The 24,235-nt window shown below is 50.9% G+C and overlaps 1 protein-coding gene and 1 pseudogene across 1 annotated transcript in view; one reads left to right on the plus strand and one right to left on the minus strand.

Moving 5' to 3' along the window:
- The window catches only part of LOC148024295 (uncharacterized), a 216,396-nt gene that overhangs the window by 53,698 nt on the left and 138,463 nt on the right, over positions 1-24,235 (plus strand). The window lies entirely within an intron of this gene.
- On the minus strand, positions 923-14,435 carry LOC148024296 (uncharacterized; annotated as a pseudogene).

Genomic DNA, 24,235 nt, shown 5'->3' on the forward strand with positions numbered 1-24,235 from the left:
AATGGCAATTGTTTCTTCTGTACCACTACTGTGGAATCGGCCCGACATCGATTTCTCTCTTGCCCGCTCGCCAAGAATATTTGGTTACTCTTGTCATAAGTTTGGCGCGTGGTAGTGGGGTCCTCACTAACTCCTTTCGATTGGGTTTTTGTGCGCCCAAACTACCCCACACCGCCACAGTTGCATATGAAAATCTTATTCCACTTTTTCAGATACTGGGGATGCTGGCACATTTGGACCACGCGGAATGCCTTTCTTTTTGATTCGGCCTCTAATGTACAGAGACACATTGCCCGGCTTAAAGGTCTCTTGCATTGGCAGATAGATCTCATTCGGCACTCGGACTTGCTCCCTCGAGAGGACTTGCTTTCCTGGCATATGGCAATTTCCTCTGGGTCTTTGCCATGATTTGTGTAACTTTTTCGTGGCTTAGTACTGGGATTTTACAGACGTTGGCCTATGGCCCTCGTGTATTTTGTAATCATGTAATCATGTAAACTTGTACCTTTTTTTCGTAATTAATACAATTACCTTTTACGAGAGAGAGAGAGAGAGAGAGAGAGAGAGAGAGAGAGAGAGAGAGAGAGAGAGAGAGAGAGAGAGGGGGAGAGGAGAGAGAGAGAAAAAGAGCGCGAGATCTGACGATGGCGTCCCTGCGTCGCGCCGTCCTGCCCTCGCCTGATCCTGCGCGCCCGCTTGTCCCCTTCATCTGCGCTGTCGCAGCGTGAAGTCGTGTCCCTCTCCCTCGAAGCGCCCGTGTTCCGCCCTGTTGCTGCCCGGCGTGACGTCCCGCCCAGTCGCTGACGTGCCCAGTTGCTGCTCGCGTTCCGCCCAGTCGCCTGCAGTCCTGTGCCTCCTCGACCTTCTTTGTGCTTGTTCCCTGCGCCGCTAACGACATCCATCGCGACTTGTTCTTCACGCCCTACGCCTGCCGCCGCCTTCTTCGCTTGGCGCCCTGTCCACCACCGCCTCTGACGCCCTGCTTTAAACGCCCTGTCCACGGTCGCCCTTGCTGCCCTGTCCCTTGACCTCGACGGATTCCTGCCCGGCACCTCAGCCTGTCCCGTCGACCTTCCGTCCCTGCACGGTGCCAGGTACAGCTCAGCTTTTATTAGCTGTCTTTGCAGAATACACCCCTGGACAGCGCATCTGTACAGACCAGCGGGCGAGAGAGAGAGCGGGAGAGAGACAGGGTCAGTCCTCCTTCAAGATCAAATTGTCATACGATGGCTGGTTTGGATCTGGATTTCATCGACCAAACAGTGGCAGCACTTGGCCCGGATTCTGATGCCGAGGAACCTGAGGACATGGTTCCGTGCAATGAAGAGATGCCCCCTGGTCCTGATATTCAGCCTGCGGGTAAACGTCCCAAGCATACTCCGGAAGAGATAGGTGTTCCTCAGGATCGTTCGTATGCTCAGGTTGCCTCGGATCCTGTGGACTCCCAGGATGTTGACTGGGAGCATTTGCTGGAATTTGCCAACACGTTGCTTGGCGATTACGTTCAACATAATCAGGAAGCCTTTTCCGACTCAGCGCCTGAAGATGTTCTAGACGCCACCGTGGACCCAAAAACTGTCCTGCGCTCCTTTTCAGTATTTTATGATCGCGCTGTGATACTCTTCTTCACTGGTCAAATCCCCCTGCTTTCCCGTATTCGCCAGTGGCTGCACAGTCTGCTCCAAGGGGAATGTGTTGAAGAGATTTTTGTTGGCTCCCGGGGGTTTTTTGAGGTTCTGTTGAAATTAGAGACGCACCGTGCTGCTCTCCTGTCTAAACTGCCTTTATTTTTTGAACGCCGGTTGGTTCATGTGGTTCCATGGCGTCCAATGGCAGATTTCCAACGTCTGCTGCAACGTGAATGCCCTGTATGGGTAGAAGTGGAAAATTGCCCGGCTGTTTATTGGCCACTCTTGAAGGATGCTATGGCCGCGGTGGGCACTGTTCTCGTCCCTCCCAGTCTCCGGACAGTGAATCGCAACCGCTTGTGTATGCTATGGGACACTGCAAGAAAAAGGCCTGCTTGGTTGCGCCTTAATTGCTCGGGCATGCATCCGTTACACTTTCGATTGAAATGGGGCAATTTCGCAGGGCATTGCTTTTCCTGTGGACAGTTGGGGCATTTCATGGCTGAATGCCCGGAACAGCAACATACCTCCGATGTTGGCCATGCAGCGCTGCCCACGGAAGATATGGTGTGTGATGCCCCGTCACTGGATACTATCCACCAGCCCCAAGTTCAGGCTAAAGGTAAACAACAGCTTTCGGGTCTAGATTCCCGTGCCACTGATTGGGTGGAAGTACGAGCAAAAAAAGGCAACAGGGTTGTTGCTGGCATGGAAAATACTGTGTCTACTCCCTCACAAGATTCCATGCGTACATATATGCGCCGGAAGGAAATGTTGTCTTCTGAGCGCGCTGCCCCTGCTATGGTTTCCTCTGCCCCACGTCATCAGCCTGCCAGGAAAATGTCTTCAGATCGTCCAAAGGGTCCCCCTGCTAAGCTGGCGTTTGATGCCAGAGGTAATGTCATTACCCCATGGGACCGTCGTTACCCCCGCTTCAACCCCAAGCCAGCAGATATGCCGTCTACTTCCAAATCTGGTCCTCAGAACTCTTTTGCTGTGTTGGCGGATTTCTTGGACGAGGGAGTCCTGGACATTCTTGCTGACAAGGTCAAATCAAGGCAAGCGGTGCCTCGTACATGATTTGGTTTTAACTACACATGAAAATAGCCACGTGGAATGTGCGAGGCATTTGTTCTCGCCACAAACAACATGCCATGTGGGCGGTATTGCACGAAAATCAGTGGGATGTCCTGTGCGCTGTTGAGCACAAGAGTCACGGTGAAGCCGGAAAAGTAGTGGATTGCAATGGCTTTCGACTGTTCTATGCAGGGACTAAGGCCATGCATTATTCGGGGGTGCTCATGATTGTACATGACAAATATCAGCCTATGCTTATTAAAAATGATGTTCATGGCCGCTTTTTGGTGATTGAAATTTTATTCCAAGGGGAGATCTTATGGTTACTCGGCCTCTATGCTCCGAATGATTCGTTATCTCGTCGGGAGCTTTGGCAGACTTTGCAGACCTCCTTGTCACTTGTTAGACGAGGCTTCTTCATGGGGGATTTTAATATGTGTGTGGATTCTTCCCAGTCCACATCGGAGCATTCGGTGATGGACGCTCCTGAAAGTCGTATGTGGCATGAGTTGGCTCTTTCTGTTCTTAAGCAAGATCTTTGGTCCTGGCTACACCCGTCTTCTACAGGGTTTACTTTCCATTCGGCTCAGTATGCAACAACATGGTCACGACTGGATCGTATGTATATCATGCAGAATGATGACTTTCTTCCTGAGATGCTCGACATCAAAGTGTTGAAGCAATATGCTTTGTCAGACCATTTCCCTCTGCAGCTTGAGCTGCATGCACAACCCATTGCACCTTTCAAGCGATTTCTGGACCGACTCCCTTTGCGCTTCAACTCATCTTACCTGAAGCATGCACTCTTTCAGGGCTATATGCAGCAATTGATTGACCGATTTCTCTTGGACTTCTCTTCTCAGGGCACTGCGTCTTTTGAAAGATTGCTCTCTAATGTACAACGGATTGCTCGACAGTATGGGATTTATCATGCCTCTCTTTGTCGACAGCGTCGCAAGGCAGCAGAGGATCTGCTGGCTTTGGTTCGTTCTCTGCTAGTCGACACTCCGGATGATGCATTTCTGCTTGCACTAGACATGCGGGTGGCTGATCTTATTAAAGCTTTCCAGTTAAAATCATATCAGCAGGCCAAATTGCAACATCTGACGGAAACTTTGCAAGATAGTGCATGTCAGACCCATAAGTTCTTTCGAGCGCTCCATGCCTCTCCTGCTCGAGGAAATATGACCAGACTGGAGGATGTAGAAGGCCACCTTATCCTGGATCCGCAGACTATTGTGCATATGTGCAGAAATTATTTCCATGACCTTCTCGGTTCCACCTCTCCCCCTTCGGCCCAAATTACTCAGGCCCGTTCGGCTTTTTATGACCTGGTCCGTAATCAGCTTCCGCAGGACATGCAAACTACTATGGAGTCCGATATTTGCGAGGCAGAGGTTATGGACGTCTTGTTACACTTACCCAAGGATAAAAGCCCGGGTTGGGATGGTCTCACTAATGAGTTCTTTGAAGCTTTTGCTACCCAACTGGTGAAACCTTTGCAGGCCTTGTTCCAGCAGGTGTGGGAAACGGGGATCATGCCTTCCTCATGGAAAGAAGGCCTCATTAAACTGCTTCCAAAAGTTCCTTCGCCATCTAAGTTGACACAGTGGCGCCCAATTTCTTTGATGGGCTCAATATACAAAATCTTTTCCAAAGTAATGGCGAATCGGCTCCATAAGCATCTCCCGGCCATTGTGCACCCTCTACAGTATGGTTTTATTAAGGGCCGAAATATCCTGCACAATGTATTGAATGCTCAACTGGCAATTGATTATGCCAGGCATTCCAATCAGGAAGTCGTGATGATTCAACTGGACCTGGAAAAGGCTTTTGACTATCTAGACTGGTCCTTCGTTGCTGAACTTATGTCTGCTATGGGCTTTGGTCCGCGGATGTCTAGTCTCATATACACTATCAGCACTGCAGCGTCTTCGCGGGTCATGCTGAACGGAGGTGTTACTGAGCCCGTTGTCCTTGCCCGCTCTATCCGGCAAGGATGCCCTTTGAGCCCTCTATTTTTTGCCCTTGCCACACATCCAGTTCTTTCGATGTTATCTCATATGGCAGCCTCTTCTCAGTTGGCAGGACTGTCACTTCCCACAGGACAGCACTTCATTGGCCAACCCCTGGCGGATGATACTTTTATGATTTTGCGTGCGGACAGGGATAACCTTCGAAGAGCCTTGGATGTTTGGGCCCTTTTTGGTCAGGCGTTCGGCCTTCGCATCAACGCACTCAAATCAGCCATTCTCAGCTGCACGGAGTCCGATTTGCACTCCTTGGACTGGCAGGGTCTGGTTGTTCCTCGTGGCTCCATCGTCAGGCACCTTGGGTACCCTTTGGGTGTGGATGTTCCCCCAAAGCAACTGCTGCAGTGGATTTCTCAGAAAATGGTGGCTAAGTTTATGTATTGGAAATCTCAAGCCTGGCCTTTCCATGTTCGTCTCAAAGTGGCCCAGACTATTATGTTGCCAATGCTCACATATTTCTTACCATTGTTGCCCTGGACTACTACGACTCTCAATGCTCTTACTCAGTCCATTCGTTTCATGCTATGGAAGAAAGACTCATTGCATGCAGGTATTTCTTGGATCTCTTGGTCGCATGCGTGCACTCCTAAACGCATGGGTGGCGGAGCTATTTTAGATGCCCAAACTCACATGCAGGCACTCCGTTGGTCGCTTTTCCGCGCCATGTGCTCGGATCATCATCCATGGGTCGATATAGCCCGTTATTTCCTTGAGGGCCAGGGGCTTCAACATGGCAATACCCAGATCCGGAGTTCTTGGTGGCATGTTCTTAATGCTGATTCGCGGTTCTCCAGCTCTTCTTCGTTGCTGCTCACTCATTTGGTGTGTTCTTGGAAACACGTCCTCCAGAAGGCCCAGTGGCATCCAGCGGAGGATCGCTTGGCTGCTAATTCTTTTCAATTGGAGTTGCTGGCAGTTTCCCGTTTACTTGCATGGGAAGGTAAACAGGACCTCAGACCACAATTCAACCGGATGGCCCGTTTGGGTTTGTCTTCCGTTGCGGATGCCACCCTTGCCAGTCGTAATGTGCTTATATCTTTTCGTACAGCCAGGCGGCTTTTCAGGATCCCTCGTGGTTACAGGCCTTTATGGGAACAGCTTTTGAGGGTGCTCCAGTGCAGACAACCCTTTCCTGCCCTTGCTTCAGATCATCCCTGGCAGGATTGGGACCTACAAGGCCGGCTGACTTTAAGCAAAGCCTCTGCTAACCAAGTGTATCATATTCTGATTAAAGATCATCAATGGCTCGTCACCAAAGTGAATGCTTTATGGGGATTACGTAAATCCCGGTCATGGTGGAGGGAAACTGTCATGGCGGGCTGGTTGAACAAGACACCCTTCAAATGTAAAGTTTTTCTTTGGCGAATGATGGTTGGTGGTCTTCCGCTTGCTTCGGCTCTCTCCAAGCGACGAATCTCCAATGGCCATTGTTTCTTTTGCACCACTGCTGTGGAATCTGCCCGCCACCGATTTATTTCTTGCCCCATCGCAAAGAAAGTCAGGTTATTTATGTCGGCTGTCTGGCAGGGAGTGGTTGGTTCCACCCTGCGCCCCTTTGATTGGGTTTTCGGTCAGCCCAAATACCCCGCTCCTGCACAGCCACATATGAAGCTCGTGTATCATTTTCTTCGATATTGGGGCTGCTGGCATAACTGGACCGTCCGGAATGCTTTTCTTTTTGACTCCGCCTATAATATTCAGCGGCATATTGCTAGGCTTAAGGGCCTCTTGTATTGGCAGTTGGATCTTCTCCGGCATTCTGATTTGCTCTCTAGGGAGGACTTACGCCCCTGGCATAGGGCAATTTCCTCTGCATCTTTGCCATGAAGTTGTAACTTGTAGCACTTAGAACCTCTTCACATGATGACGTAGACTGTCGTCATGTATCTTGTAATCAAGTAGTCTTGTATTTTTTTTCGTAATTAATACAATTACCTTTTACGAAAAAAAAAAAGAGAGAGAGAGAGAGAGAGGATGCCGGCTCCCTGTCCTGCGCGTCGCCCTGCCCTCCGCCTCCCTGTCCTGCGTGCTTGACCCCTTCCCCCAACCGACCTGACTGATTGCGAGCCAGCGCGGATTGTGCCGTTTCCCTGTTGGACGCCGCCCGTCTGCGTCCGTCTGCCTTGCCGTCTGCAGTTCCGTCGCCTTGTGTTACCTCGGATGCCTGCTTGCCCGTCGCCTGCCCCGTCGCTTGCTCCTGACTCCCCTTGCCTGTCCCGTCGCCTGCCCCGCCGCTTGCACTGTCACCTGTCTCTGAAGCCCCGTGGGCTCTGCGCCTGCGTTTCGCCTGCGCTTCGCCCTTTCGCCCTGTGCGTTAGGGTTTTGGCTGACGCCTGGCCTCTACCCTGCACCCCCGACTGTCCCCCTCTGCCATCGACTGCCCGCCCTGTGCTCCATCCTCCTGCCCCTGCACTGTTAGGGTTGTGCCCTGCCGCGCGACCTCTTGGGACAGGTCGCGACTGCAGAGGACAAGGTTGCGTTTCCCTCTCTCCACTGCGCGTCAGTCCTCCTTTGAGATCCAATCGTGATACAAGATGGCTGGTCTGGATCTGGATTTCATAGACCAAATGGTGGCAACACTTGGCCCGGATTCTGATACTGAGGAACCTGAGGATATGGTTCCGTGGACCGAAGAGATGCCCCCTGGTCCTGACATCCAGCCTGCGGGTAAACGTACCAAGCATACTTCGGAAGAGACAGGGGTTCATCAGGATCGTTCCTATGCTCAGGTTGCTTCGGATTCTGTGGACTCTCAGGATGTTGACTTGGAGCATTTGCTGGAATTCGCCAACACTCTACTTGGGGATTATGTTCAACATAATCAGGAAGTCTTTTCTGACTCTGCACCTGATGATGTTCTGGAAGCCACTGTGGACCCAAAAACTGTCCTACCCTCCTTTTCGGTGTTTTATGATCGCGCTGTGATACTCTTCTTCACTGGTTGAATCCCGCTGCTTTCCCGTATTCGCCAGTGGTTGCACAGTCTGCTACAAGGGGAATGTGTTGAAGAGATTTTTGTTGGGCCCCGAGGTTTTTTTGAGGTCCTGTTGAAATCTGAGATACACCGTGCTACTCTCCTGTCTAAACTGCCTTTGTTTTTTGATCGTCGGTTGGTTCATGTTGTTCCATGGCGCCCAATGGCAGATTTTCAGCGTTTGCTGCAACGTGAATGCCCTGTGTGGGTAGAGGTGGAAAATTGTCCGGCTGTTTATTGGCCACTATTGAAGGATGCTATGGCTGCTGTGGGCACTGTTTTGGTCCCTCCAAGTCTCAGGGCTGTGAATCGCAACCGCTTGTGTATGTTATGGGACACTGCAAGGAAAAGGCCTGCTTGGTTACGTCTCAATTGCTCTGGCATGCATCCGTTACACTTTCGTTTGAAATGGGGCAATTTTGCAGGACATTGCTTTTCCTGTGGACAATTGGGGCATTTTATGGCCGAATGCCCGGAGCAGCAACACACTTCAGATGTTGGCCATGTTGCGCTGCCCATGGAAGATATGGTGTGTGATGCTTCGTCGTTGGATACTATCCACCCGCCTAAAGTTCTGGACAAAGGTAAACAACAGGTTTCGGATCTAGATTCCCGTGCCACTGATTGGGTTGAAGTACATGCAAAAATAGGCAACAGGGTTGTTGCTGGCATGGAGAATATTGTGCCTACTACCTCACAAGATTCCATGCGTACATATATGCGCAGGAAGGAAATGTTGTCTTCAGAGCGCTCTGCTCCTGCTATGGTTTTCTCTGCCGCCCGTCCTCAGCCCGCCAAGAAAATGTATTCGGATCGTCCAAAGGGTCCACCTGCTAAGCTGGCTTTCGATACCAGAGGCAACGTCATTACCCCGTGGGACCGTCGTTATCCCCGTTCCATCCCCAAGCCAGCAGATATGCCGTCTACTTCCAAATCTGGTCCTCAGAACTCTTTTGCTGTGTTGGCGGATTTCTTGGACGAGGGAGTCCTGGACATTCTCGCCGAAAAAGTCAAATCAAGGCAAGCTGTGCCTCGTACCTGATTTTGTTTTGAATACACATGAAAATAGCCATGTGGAATGTGCGAGGAATTTGTTCTCGACACAAGTAACATGCCATGTGGACTGTATTGTATGAGAATCAGTGGGATGTCCTGTGCGTTGTTGAGCACAAGAGTCACGGAGAAGTCGGAAAAGTTGTGGATTGCCATGGCTTTCGTTTGTTCTATGCAGGGACACAGGCCATGCATTATCCATGCATTATTCGGGTGTGCTCATGATTGTACATGACAAAAATCAGCCTGTTCTTATTAAAATTGATGTACATGGCCGCTTTCTGGTGATTGAAATTTTATTCGAAGGGGAGATCTTACGGTTACTTGGCCTGTATGCTCGGAATGATCCGTTATCTCGTCGGGAGCTTTGGCAGACTTTGCAGACCTCCTTGTCACTTGGCAGACGGGGCTTCTTCATGGGGGATTTCAATATGTGTGTTGATTCTTCCCAGTCCACATCGGAGCATTCGGTAATGGATGTGCTGGAAAGTCGTATGTGGCATGAGTTGGCTCTTGCTGTTCTTAAGCAAGATCTCTGGTCCTGGCTACACCCGTCTTCTACAGGGTTTACTTTCCATTCTGCCCAGTATGCAACAACATGGTCGCGGTTGGACCGCATATACATCATGCAGAATGATGATTTTCTTCCCAAGATGCTCGAAATAAAAGTGTTGCAGCAATATGCCTTCTCGGACCATTTCCCTTTGCAGCTTGAGCTGCTTGCACAACCCATTGCACCTTTCAAGCATTTTCTGGAGAGACTCCCTTTGCGTTTCAACTCGTCTTACTTGAAGCATGCAATCTTTCAGGGCTATATGCAGCAATTGATTGACAGATTCTTCTTGGACTTCTCCTCTCAGGGCACTGCTTCATTTGAAAGATTGCTCTCTAATGTGCAGCGGGTTGCTCGGCAGTATGGGATCTATCATGCCTCTCTTTGTCGGTGGCGTCGACACAAGCAGCGGAGGACCTGCTGGTTTTGGTTCGTTCTTTGCTGGTGGACACTCCGGATGATGCATTTCTACTAGCACTGGCAATGTGGGTGGCTGATCTTATTAAAGAGCTCCAGTTGAAATCGTATCAGCAGGCCAAATTGCAACATCTGACGGAGACTTTGCAAGATAGTGCGTGTCAGACCCATAAGTTCTTTCAAGCTCTCCATGCCTCTCCTGCTCGAGAGAATATGACCAGACTCGAGGATGCAGAAGGCCACCTTATCCTGGATCCGCAGACTATTGTGCATATGTACAGGAATTATTTTCGCGACCTTCTCGGTTCCACTTCTCCACCTTCAGCCCAAATTACTCAGGCCCGTTCGGTTTTTTATGACCTGGTCCGCAATCAGATATTTGTGAGGCAGAGGTTATGGATGTTTTGTTACACTTACCCAAGGATAAAAGTCCGGGTTGGGATGGTCTCACCAATGAGTTCTTTGAGGCTTTTGCTACCCAACTGGCGAAACCATTGCAGGCTTTGTTTCAGCAGGTGTGGGAAACAGGGATCATGCCTTCCTCATGGAAAGGACTTATTAAACTGCTTCCAAAGGTTCCTTCGCCATCTACATTGAAACAGTGGCGCCCAATTTCTTTGATGGGTTCTATGTACAAAATCTTTTCCAAAGTAATGGCGAATCAGCTCCATAAGCATCTCCTTGCCATTATGCATCCTCTCCAGTATGGTTTCATTAAGGGCCGAAATATTCTGCACAATGTATTGAATGCACAACTGGCAATTGATTATGCAAGGCATTCTAATCAGGAGGTCGTACTGATTCAACTGGACCTGGAAAAGGATTTTGACTATCTGGACTGGTCTTTCGTTGCTGAACTTATGTCTGTTATGGGCTTTGGTACTTGGATGTCTCGTCTAATCTACACCATCAGCGCTGCAGCGTCTTCGTGAGTCATGCTGAATGGAGGTGTTACTGAGCCATTTGTCCTTGCCTGCTCTGTCAGACAGGGGTGCCCTTTGAGCCCTCTCTTCTTTGCCCTTGCGACGCATCCAGTTCTTTCGATGTTATCTCATATGGCAGCCTCTACTCAGTTGGCCGGATTGTCACTTCCTACAGGCCAGCACTTCATTAGCCAATCCCTGGCTGATGATAGCTTTACGATTTTGTGCGCGGACAAGGATAACCTTCGAAAAGCATTGGATGTTTGGGGTCTCCTTAGTCAGGCGTCCGGCCTTCGCATCAATGCGCTCAAATCAGCCATTCTCAGCTGCACGGAGTCGGATTTGCAGCCCTTGGACTGGCAGGGTCTGGTTGTTTCTCGTGGCCCCATTGTCAGGCATCTTGGGTACCCTTTGGGTGTTGATGTTCCCCCAAAGCAGCTTCTGCAGTGGATTTCTCAAAAAATGGTGGCTAAGTTTTTGTATTGAAAGTCTCAGGCCTGGCCCTTCCATGTTTGCCTCAAAGTAGCCCAAACAATTATGTTGCCAATGCTCACATATTTCTTGCCATTGTTGCTCTGGACTACTACGACTCTGAATGCTCTTCCTCAGTCTATTCGTTTCATGCTATGGAAGAAGGACTCATTGCATGCAGGTATTTCCTAGATTTCTTGGTCGCATGCGTGCACCCCCAAAGGCATGGGTGGAGGAGCTATTTTAGATGCCCAAACTCACATGCTGGCACTACGTTGGTCTCTTTTCTGCGCCATATGCTCGGATCATCATTCGTGGGTCGTTATAGCCCGTCATTTCCTTGAGGACTATGGGCTTCTGCATGGCAATTCCCAAATCCGGAGTTCTTGGTGGCATGTTCTTAATGCTGATTCGTGGTTCTCGAGTTCTTCTTCATCGCTGCTTACTCATTTGGTATGTTCCTGGAAACTGGTCTTCCAGAAGGCTCAGTGGCATCCAGCGGAGGATCGCTTAGCTACTAACTCTTTTCAATTGGAATTGCTGGCAGTCTCGCGTTTACTTTCATGGGAAGGTAAACATGAGCTTAGACCACAATTCAACTGGATGGCACGTTTGGGCTTGTCTTCGGTCGCGGATGCCACCCTTGCCAGTTGCAATGTGCTAATATCGTTTCGAACAGCTAGGAGGCTTTTCAGGATCCCTCGTGGATATAGGCATTTATGGGAACAGCTTTTGACGGTGCTCCAGAGCAGACAACCCTTTCCTGCCCTTGCTTCGGATCATCCCTGGCAGGATTGGGACTTAGAAGTCCGGCTGAATTTAAGCAAAGCTTTTGCTAACCAAGTGTATCATCTTCTGATTAAAGATCATCAATGGCTAGCTACTAAAGCGAATGCTTTATGGAGATTGCGTAAATCCCGGTCATGGTGGAGGGCAACTGTGATGGAGGGCTGGTTGAACAAGACACCCTTCAAATATAAGGTCTTTCTTTGGAGAGTGATGATTGGTGGTCTTCCGCTTGCTTCAGCTCTTTCCAAGCGACGAATCTCCAATGGCAACTGTTTCTTTTGCACCACTTGTGGAATCCGCCCGGCACCGATTTATTTCTTGCCCCATCACTAAGAAAGTCTGGTTATTTTTGTCGGCTGTTTGGCGAGGAGTGGTTGGTTTCACCCTATGCCCCTTTGATTGGGTTTTTGGGCAGCCCAAATACCCCACTCCGGCACAGCCACATATGAAGCTCATGTATCACTTTCTTCGATATTGGGGCTGTTGGCATAACTGGACCATTCGGAATGCTTTTCTTTTTGATTCCGCCTATAATGTTCAGCAGCATATTGCTAGGCTTAAGGGCCTCTTGTATTGGCAGTTAGATCTTCTCCAGCATTCTGACTTGCTCTCTAGTGAGGACTTACGTCCTTGGCATATGGCAATTTCCTCCGCGTCTTTGCCATGACTTTGTAACTTGTAGTACTTGGAACCTCTTCACATGATGGCTTAGATTGTCATCATGTATCTTGTAATCAAGTAATCTTGTATTTTTTTTGTAATTAATACAATTACCTTTTACGAAGAGAGAGAGAGAGAGAGAGAGAGAGAGAGAGAGAGAGAGAGAGAGTTATATTAACGTCTACAACAGGCCAAGTTGGCCTATAAGACCAAAATGTTGCACACAAATGTCTGGGAGATTTCAAAAGTCCCAGTGAAGCTAACATTTATGCTATGTTGAACTAAATTGAGTAGGTACAAAATGATATCTGGACTAGATACAATCTAGAGGTACTCCCAGTGCGGTGTGGAACTGCTCTTGGGGTGTTCATCCTAAGATGTTCCGCATGGGTCGGTCTAGCATGGAGAGGCTAAAGCGGCGGGGCAGGGCCCTTCGATGGTGGCATAGTATCCCTTGTATCTTCGACCAATGTCTTTTGTGGGGACGGGGGCCGGTGGGGCGTGGTCGCCGGGCTTTACCTCTCGCTGTGGCTATTTCTAAGGTGGTCCCCGGGGGCCGGGAGGCCGGTTGGGCTGGTGGGGCCTCGGTGGTGGGGAGGGTAGCTGGTATTTGGTAGAAGTCATTGAGTGTGCGTTGGTTGGTGGCTCCTTGTCTTTGCTCCGTGGTTCGTAGGAGGTGGTCTCTGTGGCGTCGTATTTCCAGTAGAAAGAGCCCCAGGCATCTCTGGTCTTTGAATTCCATCACCTTGGAGAGTGGTCCGAATCCTTCGCTGAATAGGCAGTGGAAGCGTCCTCGGATTTCGTAGTACATTGGGCATCTACAGATATAGTGTTCCTCTGTCTCTGGCTCGAGATGGCAGAGCTGACAGATTCTGTCTTCTGGAGGGAGGGGGTTGGCCCCGTATCTGCCCGTTTCGACCTGTAGTTGGTGTGAGGACGTGCGGATCTGTCCGATGACACTTATGACCCCCTGAGACAGGTGTGTGTCCATGTAGCTTGGGTGGGTGATGAAGCCGTCCGGGGAGATATGCAGGAAGTGTTCTCGGCAGAAAGCCTTCTTGGTTCCTAGTTCCGATGTGGGGGTCACCCATGTCCTGGCGGTGTTTGTCTCGATGATATCCATTCTAGTGATGCGATTTACCTCCTCTCGGCTGAGCTCCAGGTGTGGGCAGTCTAGGCTGTATTGTAGTGGGGGGAGGTGGTCCATGTGCAGGCCATGGAGCCGTAGCTAGGTCTCTGTTCGGGCATACCAACACTCAGTGTCCCCTTGTGTTGCTAGCTGTTTGGATGACTTCAGGGCGAGTCTGGGGTACCGGTGCCGGGGCAGGTCCCATATTCGGCGCAAGAAGGTCACGGTCTGGAAGAGGGCCTCAGCCACGAGGGGCGGTGCCCCCAGCTCTGCGCAGATGATCTCGTGTGGTACGGAGGGCTTGCTTCGGATCATCCGTGAGATCATAAGTACTAGGGGTCTCTCCATCTGGTCCCATCCCTCATAGGTGGCCTCCTCCTCAGGTAGTGGGGCTGATCCTGTGGGGCCCTCCGCGTGTGGTAGAGATTGGACCCCCATATGGGAGCCCCGTACAGGAGGGTTGGTGTGACCAAGGTGTCAAAAAGCCAAAGTTTTGTCCGGGGTTCCTCGAACTGTATGCGGGCACATTGGTTCTCCATTGACCGGAGGGCTGCATAGCCTCGGGTTAGTCTATCTTCTGCGGCTTTTCTCAGGGTAAATCTCGGTCCAGAGAATGTGATCCCCAGATAGACGTATCTTTGGACCACGTCCACGGTTTCTCCACCGTATGTGAAGGGGGGTACTGACTGACGGAGCCATTGGGTTGACGTGTTGAACACCATGACCTTGGTTTTCCCCGGGTTCACAGTTAGGTCTTTGTCTTGGCAGAAGGCCTGTAGTGCGTCCAGTTGGCGCTGCAGTCCTTCGGGTGTGCTGGAGATGAGGACTATGTCGTCCGCATATAGTAAGATAGGTATCAGTGTCCCTCCCAGGCTCGATCCCACCTCGCCCAATCTATCTATGTACTCTGAGATCTCATCAATGTAGAGGCCAAATAGGGTGGGCGAGAGTGGGCATCCCTGCTTGACTCCGATGGTGCTGGTGATCTCCTTTGATAGCCCTCCTTGTGCTTGAACTCGGCCCGGTACCAATTCGTATAGTGCCAGTATCCCCCATCGTATTTCGGGTGGTACCTCTAGTTCCTGTAGTCTCTGCATGAGCCTCGCTCGTGGGACTGTGTCAAAGGCCTTGCAGAAGTCCACGAAGTAGCAGTACACCCGTCTTCCATGTGCTCTGCTCTCCTCTATGATGGCTCTCAGTGTGAGGATATGGTCAAGGGTGCAGAACCCCCTCCTAAACCTTGCTTGTCCTGCTGCTTGGTGTTGGTGTTGCGCTGCCCACTTGCTCAGCTCGTGGTCCAGTATGGATCCATAGAGCTTGGCTAGTACATGGCCAACCATGACTGTTCGGTAGTTCGTGGGAACCATGGGGTCTCCGGCCTTCAAGATAGGTATTATGGTGTTGGCTGACCAACTGGCTGGGAAGCCTTCGCATAGGGCTCTGTTGAACATGTGTGCTAGGAGAGGTGCCAGTATGTCTCTAGCATGGGTCATAGGTATTATGGTGTTGGCTGACCAACTGGCTGGGAAGCCTTCGCATAGGGCTCTGTTGAACATGTGTGCTAGGAGAGGTGCCAGTATGTCTCTAGCATGGGTCAAATGCTCTGCTACCAAGCCTTCGTGGTCTTGGGCATGGCCATTTTGGAGTCTGTCAATGGCGTCCTGAACCCGCCCCGTGCTAAAGAATGTGGATGATCCGGTTCTGCTCCCTGGGGGCCGGGGTAGTTGAGGTTGCTTGGTTACTTGGTATAGTGAGGTTGCATATGCGTGCCAAGTGTCCAGGGAGGTGATGGGCGTCCGGGCTCGGGGTTCCTGAAACGCCTTCCATGCCTCTTTGCTGTCCTATCCTAAGAATAGCTGGTAGAATTCGTGTTCCACTTTGGAGAGGTAGGCTCGTTTCTTCCGTGGCACTAGGCGATGGAAGATCAAGCGTGCCTGTTTATGCGTGTGTACTCCCCGTGCTTCGTCTTGTTGAAGACGGAGCCGGGTTTCCCTGCACTCTGCGTCGTACCAGCTATTCTGTGGGACATTCTTGTTCGGAGGGGTGGGGTGGGGGGAGGGGGATGTGTGGGGGAAGTATTCGGCAGCTGAGGTGTGTAGTGTGCCCGCCAACTGTGTTGTGACCTCCTCCAGGGGTGCGTGGGGGTTCATTTCTTGCAGGCTCCAATAGAGATGGTCGGAGTATGCGCTCGCAGTTAGCCTGGTAAAGTGGTACCTGGGGAATCTTGGGGGCTTTGGTGGGTTTCTGTGTAGAGGACGATGTCCTTGCCGGTGAAGGTCTCTTGGAATAATGCTGCATCTGTCTTCATAGCTCCGTTGCAGTTCCACACTGCAAAACTCAGGTGGGTCTCATAGGCCGAGAGAGAGAGAGAGAGAGAGAGAGAGAGAGAGAGAGAGAGAGAGAGAGAGAGTGGAGAGAGAGAGTGTGTGTGAGAGAGAGAGAGAGGAAGAGAGAGAGAGAGAGAAACGATGGTGCCGCTGGTTCTTGCCGCCCTGGGGTCGCCTGGTTCTGCACGCCCTGCCGTCGCGTCGCCCTGCGCCGTCGAAGATTGACGACCCACCTGTCGTCACCTATCACTCGCGTCAGCATCCTCGTCGCCTGCCGTTCTGCCTCAGCCCGTGTGGCGTTCGCGTCCTGTCTACACTGTCGATGCCTGCAGTTCTGCCCGCCTTCGCCCGTTGTTCGTGTCCTGTCCTGCGCCGCCAGCGGAAACCCTAGAGCCGCCAGCGTGTTCTGTTCCGGCCGCCCTGTCCACGCCCAGATGCCCTGTCACTGACGCCCTATCCATGGTAGCATCCTCCTGACGCCCTGTTCCCGGACACTGCTGACGGACCCCTGCCCGGCACCCCAGCCTGTCCGGTCTTGCTGTGGAGACCGCCCGGCCTGTGTTTCGCCTGTCTACCCCTGCACGGTGACAGGTAAACCTCAGTTTTCATTAGCTCTCCTTGCCGAGTACACCCCTGGACAGCGCCTCTGTACAGAAAAAAGAGAAAGCAAGAGAGCCGGCAAAAGAGAGGGTCAGTCCTCCTTCGAGATCTGGATTTCATAGATCAAACAGTGGCAGCACTGGGCCCGGATTCTGATGCGGAGGAACCTGAGGATATGGTTCCGTGCAACGAAGAGATGCCCCCTGGTCCCGACATCCAGCCTGTGGGTAAACGTACCAAGCATGCTTCGGAAGAGATAGGCGTTTCTCCGGATCGGTCCTATGCTCAGGTTGCTTCGGATTCGGTGGACTCTCAGGAAGTGGACTGGGAACACTTGCTGGAATTTGCAAACACTTTGCTTGGCGATTATGTTCAACATAATCAGGAAGTCTTTTCTGACTCTGCACCTGACGATGTGCTGGACGCCACCGTGGACCCAAAAACTGTCCTACGCTCCTTTTCGGAATTTTATGATCGCGCTGTGATACTTTTCTTCACTGGTCGAACCCCGTTGCTTTTCCGTATTCGACAGTGGTTGCAACATTTGCTACAAGGGGAATGTGTTGAAGAGATTTTTGTTGGCTCCCGGGGTTTTTTTGAGGTCCTGTTGAAATCAGAGACGCACCGTGCTGCTCTCCTGTCTAAACTGCCTTTGTTTTTTGAACGCCGGTTGGTTCATGTGGTTCCATGGCATCCAATGGCAGATTTTCAGCGTCTGCTACAACGTGAATGCCCGGTCTGGGTCGAGGTGGAAAACTGTCCGGCTGTTTATTGGCCACTATTGAAGGATGCTATGGCCGTTGTGGGCATTGTTCTGGTCCCTCCCAGTCTCCGGGCTGTGAATCGCAACCGCTAGTGTATGCTATGGGACACTGCACGAAAAAGGCCTGCCTGGTTACGCCTCAATTGCCCTGGCATGCACCCATTACACTTTCGTTTGAAATGGGGCAATTTTGCAGGGCATTGCTTCTCCTGTGGACAGTTGGGGCACTTTATGGCCGAATGCCCGGAACAGCAACACACTTCCCATGATGGCCATCGTGTGCCGCCCATGGAGGATATGGTGTGTGATGCCCCATCGCTGGATGCTACCCATCAGCCCCACGCTTTGGCCAAAGGTAAACAACAGGTTGCGGGTCTGGATTCCAGCGCCACTAATTGGGTGGAAGTACGTGCAAAAAAACGCAACAGGGTTGTTGCGGCCATGGAGAACAATGTGCCTACTACATCACAAGATTCCATGCGTACATACATGCGCAGGAAGGAAATGCAGTCTTCTGAGCGCTCGGCTCCTGCTATGGTTTCCTCTGCCCCCCTTCATCAGCCCGCCAGGAAAATGTCTTCGGATCGTTCAAAGGGTCCCTCTGCTAAGCTGGCATTTGATACCAGAGGTAATGTCATTACCCCGTGGGACCGTCGTTATCCCCGTTCCATTCCAAAGCCAGCAGATACGCCGTCTACTTCCAAATCTGGTCCGTAGAACTCTTTTGCAGTGTTGGCGGATTTCTTGGACGAGGGAGTCCTGGACATTCTCGCTGACAAAGTCAAATCGAGGCAAGCAGTGCCTCGTACCTGATTTTGTTTTGAGTATACATGAAAATCGCCACGTGGAATGTCCGTGGAATTTGTTCTCGACACAAGCAACATACTATGTGGACTGTATTGCATGAAAATCAGTGGGATGTCCTGTGCGCTGTTGAGCACAAGAGTCACGATGAAGCCGGAAAAGTGGTAGATTGCCATGGCTTTAGATTGTTTTATGTTGGGTCACAGGCCATGCATTATTCGGGTGTGCTCATGATTGTCCATGACAAATATCAGCCTGTTCTAATTAAAAATGATGTTCATGGCCGTTTTTTGGTGATTGAAATTATATTCGAAGGGGAAATCTTATGGCTACTTGGCCTCTATGCTCCGAATGATTCCTTATCTCGTCGGGCGCTTTGGCAGACTTTGCAGACCTCCTTGTCACTTGGCAGACGGGGCTTCTTCATGGGGGATTTCAATATGTGTGTGGATTCCTCCCAGTCCACATCGGAGCATTCGGTGATGGATACGCCGGAAAGTCGTATGTGGTAGGCGTTGGCTCTTGACGTCCTTAAGCAAGATCTCTGGTCCTGGCTACACCCGTCTTCTACAGGATTTACTTTCCATTCTGCCCAGTATGCAACAACATGGTCGAGATTGGATCGTATATATATCATGCAGAATGATGATTTTCTTCCTGAGCTGCTCGAAATAAAAGTGTTGCAGCAATATGCCTTGTCGGACCATTTCCCTCTGCAGCTTGAGCTGCTTGCACAATCCATTGCCCCGTTCAAGCAATTTCTGGAAAGACTCCCTTTGCGTTTCAATTCGTCTTACCTGAAGCATGCAATCTTTCAGGGCTATATGCAGCAATTGATTGACAGATTTCTCTTCGACTTCTCTTCTCAAGGCACTGCGTCATTTGAACGATTGCTCTCTAATGTGCAGCGGGTTGCTCGGCAGTATGGGATCCACCATGCCTCTCTTTGTCGGCAGCGTCGCAAGGCAGCTGAGGACATGCTGGCTTTGGTTCGCTCTCTGCTGGTGGACACTCCGGATGATGCATTTCTGCTCGCACTGGCCATGCGAGTGGCGGATCTTATTAAAGAATTCCAAGTGAAATCATATCAGCAGGCCAAATTGCAACATCTGACAGAGACGTTGCAAGATAATGCATGTCAAACCCATAAGTTCTTTCGAGCTCTCCACGCCTCTCTTGCTAGGGAGAATATGACCAGACTCGAGGATGCAGAAGGTCACCTTATCATGGATCCGCAGACTATTGTGCATATGTGCAGGAATTATTTCCGTGACCTTCTCGGCACCACTTCTCCACCTTCAGATCAAATCACTCAGGCCCGTTCGGGTTTTTATGACCTGGTCCGCAATCAGCTACCGCAGGACATGCAAGCTATTATGGAGTCCGATATTTGTGAGGCAGAGGTTATGGATGTCTTGTTACATTTGCCCAAGGATAAAAGCCCGGGTTGGGATGGTCTCACTAATGAGTTCTTTGAAGCTTTTGCTTCCCAACTGGCAAAACCATTGCAGGCTTTGTTTCAGCAGGTGTGGCAAACCGGGATCATGCCTTCCTCATGGAAAGAAGGCCTTATTAAACTGCTTCCAAAAGTTCCTTCGCCATCTAGGTTGACACAGTGGCGTCCCATTTCCTTGATGGGTTCAATGTACAAAATCTTTTCCAAAATAATGGCGAATCGGCTTCATAAGCATCTCCCGGCCATTGTGCATCCTCTACAGTATGGTTTCATTAAGGGCCGAAATATTCTGCACAATGTATTGAATGCTCAACTAGCTGTTGATTATGCAAGGCATTCTAACCAGGAGGTAGTACTGATTCAACTGGACCTGGACAAGGCTTTTGACTATCTGGATTGGTCTTTCGTCGCTGAACTTATGTCGGCTATGGGCTTTGGTCCCCGGATGTCTCGTCTAATCTACACCATTAGCGCTGCGGCGTCTTCGCGAGTCATGCTGAATGGAGGTGTTACTGAGCCATTTGTACTTGCCCGCTCTGTCAGACAAGGATGCCCTTTGAGCCCGCTATTCTTTGCCCTCGTGACACATCCAGTTCTTTCCATGTTATCCCATATGGTAGCCTCTTCTCAGTTGGCCGGTCTGTCGCTTCCTTCAGGACAGCACTTCATTAGCCAATCCCTGGCGGATGATACATTTATGATTTTGCGTGCGGACAAGGACAACCTCAAGCGCGCATTGGATGTTTGGGGCATCTTTGGTCAAGCCTCCGGCCTTCGTATCAATGCGCTCAAATCAGCCATTCTCAGCTGCACGGAGTCGGATTTGCAGTCCTTGGACTAGCAGGGTCTAGTTGTTCCTCGTGGCTCCATTGTCAGGCACCTTGGGTACCCTTTGGGTGTCGACGTTCCACCAAAGCAGCTTCTGCAGTGGATTTCTCAGAAAATAGTCGCTAAGTTTATGTATTGGAAATCTCAAGCCTGGCCCTTCCATATTCGTCTCAAAGTGGCCCAGACAATTATGTTGCCAATGCTGACATATTTTTTGCCATTGTTGCCCTGGACTACTACGACTCTCAATGCTCTTACTCTGTCTCTTCGCTTCATGCTATGGAAGAAGGACTCATTGCATGCAGGTATTTCCTGGATTTCTTGGTCACATGCCTGCACCCCCAAACGCATGGGTGGCGGAGCTATTTTAGATGCCCAAACTCACATGCAGGCACTCTGTTGGTCTCTCTTCTGCGCCATGTGCTTGGATCATCATCCATGGGTCGATATAGCCCGTTATTTCCTTGAGAGCCATGGGCTTCTACATGGCAATACCCAAATCCGGACTTCTTGGTGGCATGTTCTTAATGCTGATTGGAGGTTCTCCAGTTCTTCTTCGTCGCTGCTTAATCATTTGGTATGTTCCTGGAAACGGGTCCTTCTAAAGGCTCAGTGGCATCCAGCGGAGGATCGCTTGGCTACGAATTCTTTTCAATTGGAATTATTGGCAGTCTCGCGTTTACTTGCATGGGAAGGCAAAAATGAGCTTAGACCACAATTCAACCGGATGGCTCGTTTGGGCTTGTCTTCGGTCGCGGATGCCACCCTTGCTAGTCGCAATGTGCTTATATCTTTTCGTACAGCCAGGAGGCTTTACAGGATCCCGCGGGGATATAGGCCTTTATGGGAACAGCTTCTGTGGATGCTCCAGAGCAGACAACCCTTTCCTGCCCTTGCTTCAGATCATCCCTGGCAGGATTGGGACCTACAAGGCCGGCTGCCTTTAAGCAAAGCTTCTGCTAATCAAGTTTATCATATTCTGATCAAAGATCAACAATGGTTAGTTACCAAAGCCAATGCTTTATGGGGCTTACGAAAATCCCGGTCCTGGTGGAGGGCAACTGTGATGGAGGGCTGGTTGAACAAGACCCCCTTCAAATGTAAAGTCTTTCTTTAGAGAGTGATGATTGGTGGTCTTCCGCTTGCGTCGGCTCTTTTCAAGCGACGAATCTCCAATGGCAGCTGTTTCTTTTGCACCACTGCTGTGGAATCAGCCCGCCACAAATTTTTTCTTGCCCCGTCGCAAAAAAAGTCTGGTTCTTTTTGTTGGCTATTTGGCAAGGAGCGGTTGGATTCACCCTGCGCCCCTTTGATTGGGTTTTCGGCCAGCCCAAATACCCCACTCCTGCACAGCCACATATGAAACTCATGTATCATTTTCTTCGATATTGGGGCTGTTGGCATAACTGGACCATTAGGAATGCTTTTCTTTTTGACTCCGCCTATAATGTTCAGCGACATATTGCGAGGCTTAAGGGCCTTTTGTATTGGCAGTTGGATCTTCTCCGGCATTCTGATTTGCTCTCTAGGGAGGACTTCCGTCCCTGGCTTATGGCAATTTCATCTGCCCCCTTGCCATAACTTTGTAACTTGTAGCACTTAGCCCCTTTTCACATGATGGCCTGGATTGGCGTCATGTATCTTGTAATCAAGTTATCTTGTACTTTTTTTCGTAATTAATACAATTACCTTTTACGAAAAAAAGAGAGAGAGAGAGAGAAGAGAGAGAGAGAGAGAGAGAGAGAACCCATTAGAGAGAGAGAGAGAGAATGGTAGGGAGAGAGAGAGAGAGAGAGAGAGAGAGAGAGAGAGAGAGAGAGAGAGAGAGAGAGAGAGAGAGAGAGAGAGAGAGAGAGAGAGAGAGAGAGAGAGAGAGAGAGAGAGAGAGAGAGAGAGAGAGAGAGAGAGAGAGAGAGAGAGAGAGAGAGAGAGAGAGAGAGAGAGAGAGAGAGAGAGAGAGAGAGAGAGAGAGAGAGAGAGAGAGAGAGAGAGAGAGAGAGAGAGAAAGAGAGAGAGAGAGAGGAGAGAGAGAGCTGAAAGAGAGATCAGGACGCGATGGCGGATCTGCTTCCCCCGTGACCTGACGACGACCCACCTGTGCGTTGCGGGCGTTCTTCCCCCGGACCTGCGTTGAGGGTGTCGGCCCTGACGTCCGCGTCCTGCCATCGCCTGGACCTTCCGCCTACTTTGCCTACTGACGGCCGCGACCCTCGTCAGCACGTGTCGTTGCTGCGCCCGTCCGTCTCGTGTGCCCACGCCGTCGTCCTGCCCTGCCATCGTATAATCTGGCGCGCCCTGCTGCTGTCCCCGTCTGCGTCGTTGCTGTCTGACGCCCTGCCAGACGTCACCCCCCGTTCGCGCCAGCCCAGTCGCCTCTGTTCGTCGGTAGGTCACGTTGTCCATCGTTGAGGGCTGCATCGACGCCTGTGGTTGACTGTCGCGCCTGCTCCCAGAGCTGTCCAGACGCCTTGTTTCTGCCGCCCTATCCATGGTAGCCTACCCCTGACGCCCCGCCTTGTCAACTTCACCTCTGCTGCGGTTCGAGGCGTCGCCTGCGTGTGCCCCTCCTTTCGTACAGAGGCGCCCAGCTCCTGTGAAAACCCTAAACCTGACCTTCGTCAGAGAGGCAGCGTCCGGGATCGCCTGCCCTCTGCTCTGTACACAGAGAGAGAAAGCGAGAGAGAGTGTCGGTCAGGCCTTCTGTGAGATTAGTTCGTCATACACGATGGCTGGTTTGGATCTGGATTTCCTAGATCAAACGGTGGCAGCACTTGGCCCGGACTCTGATGCTGAGAAACCCGAGGATATGGTTCCGTGCACTGAAGAATTGCCCCCGGGTCTTGACATCCAGCCTGCGGGCAAATGTACCAAGCACACCCCGGAAGAGATTGGCGTTACTCCGGATCGTTCCTATGCGCAGGTCGCTTCGGATCCGGTGGACTCTCAGGAGGTGGACTGGGAGCATCTGTTGGAATTTGCCAACACTCTGCTTGGTGAATATGTTCAACATAACCAGGAAGCCTTCTCTGCCTCTGCTCCAGACGATGTTCTGGAAGCTACCGTCGAGCCAAAAACTGTCTTACGCTCCTTTTCGGTATTTTATGATCGCGCGCTGATACTCTTCTTCACTGGCCGCATTCCGCTGCTTTCCCATATTCGCCAATGGCTGCAGAGTCTGCTACAAGGGGAATGTGTTGAAGAGATTTTTGTTGGATCCCGGGGCTTTTTTGAGGTCCTCTTGAAAACAGAGATGCACCGTGCTGCTCTTCTGTCTAAACTGCCTTTGTTTTTTGATCGTCGGTTGGTTCATGTGGTTCCATGGCGCCCGATAACAGATTTCCAGCGCCTCCTGCAACGTGAATGCCCTGTGTGGGTAGAAGTGGAAAATTGTCCGGTTGTTTATTGGCCGCTATTAAAGGATGCTATGGCCGCTGTGGGCACGGTTCTGGTCCCTCTCTCAGGGCGGTGAATCGCAACCGCTTGTGCATGTTATGGGATACCGCACGGAAACGGCCTGCATGGTTACGCCTCAATTGCTCTGGCATGCATCCGTTACACTTTCGTTTGAAATGGGGCAATTTTGCTGGCCATTGCTTTTCCTGTGGACAGTTGGGGCACTTTATGGCTGAATGCCCCGAGCAACAACACGTTTCAGATGCAGCTCATATTGCTCCGCCCATGGAAGATATGGTGTGTGATGCTCCGTCGCTGGATCCTATCCACCCGCCCCAAGTTCTGGCCAAAGGTAAA

This window comes from Lygodium microphyllum, chromosome 15 (assembly GCF_053477565.2).
Source record: "Lygodium microphyllum isolate KBCC chromosome 15, Lygodium_microphyllum_v1.1.10, whole genome shotgun sequence".
NCBI classification, from domain to species: Eukaryota; Viridiplantae; Streptophyta; class Polypodiopsida; order Schizaeales; family Lygodiaceae; genus Lygodium; species Lygodium microphyllum.